This window comes from Belonocnema kinseyi, chromosome 2 (genome assembly GCF_010883055.1).
Source record: "Belonocnema kinseyi isolate 2016_QV_RU_SX_M_011 chromosome 2, B_treatae_v1, whole genome shotgun sequence".
NCBI classification, from domain to species: domain Eukaryota; kingdom Metazoa; phylum Arthropoda; class Insecta; order Hymenoptera; family Cynipidae; genus Belonocnema; species Belonocnema kinseyi.
In genome coordinates this window covers 157,637,138-157,638,410 of record NC_046658.1, presented here as the reverse complement: position 1 = coordinate 157,638,410, position 1,273 = coordinate 157,637,138, and positions in this window count along the sequence as shown.

Sequence of the window (1,273 nt, the reverse complement as noted above, 5' to 3'; positions counted from 1 at the left end):
TGACAGTGAAAACAGATTAAAGACATATTTTTCAAAGAATTTGACATATTTAAAACTTTTCTATTATGAAAGTTTTTGTATTGCAGAAAATTGTTTATTGTAATTAAAGCTTTCTGCAAGTAAAAATTGAATACAGCTAAGGATATTAGAGAATAATGTACTGATAAAAAAAACATCTATTTCTGCTTGCAGAATTTAGTTTACAGTCAGCGGGGAATCCTTATAGCGAACGTAATTCTAGCCCTTCTTTATCTGCTCCTGGCAAACAACATTCGCCTGACCGGACTTTATCGGATGAGGCTCCTGTTCATACCAGGTCCAGGTCTCCTGCTAGTACGCCTCCTTCTCTGCAAATACTTGGATATTCACTCAACCAACTTGGATATATTCGGCTAATTCCCACTAAAAATGAGAGCCTTCAATTCGAATTTCGAAGATATTATTTTCCTGTCGGTAAACCAATTAGACTACGATCAGAGAGGACTAAAATGGTGCCGGCGCCTACCTCAGAGCAGATTGTATTATCACTATCCAATGGTGATGTTTTTGCAATACTGGAATATAATGGGATTCTTCGTGGAATATATAGAGCAGACAGATATCGTCCAAGAGTAAAAATAAATATGATAACCGGCGCAGTTGATAATTTAACCCCAGATGAAAAAAGCGATTGTCCAGTAGGCGAGTTTCACCCAATCTTTCCACAAAACTTTATTAAATCTTTTACAAAAAACGACTCTCTACAGTTTGTATGGAATCGTCATAGCGAACCTCAGGTGCCTCTTCTTCGTTCCACGAGTAGAACTTTTTCAGGCAGGCCTCTTTCTGATCAAGTACTAGGTTATGCAACAGAACAACTTGGTTATGTTCGGCTTATTCCTTGCACAAATCGTAACCAGCGATTTGAATTTAGAAGATACGTTTTTCCTAGCGAAGCAAGAATCCGAATTCGAATAGAAAAATTGACCTACTGGTTAAAGCCAAACCAAGAGTACCTGGTATTATCAACATTCGATGGTGATGTTTTTGCAATAATGGATTATAGAGACATTCTTCGTGGAATATATAGAATAGATTTAAATCATTCGAGAATCAAAATAAATATGATGAGCGGCGAAGTTATAAATTTGACCCTAGATGAAATTAGGGCTTGTCCAGTAGGCACGAATAACCCAATATTCCCAAACAGTTTTATTAAAGATTTTGGAATTGACGATTCACTACAGTCCGTATGGAATCCACATGGCGCAGATCATCCAAGTTCTTCTTCTTC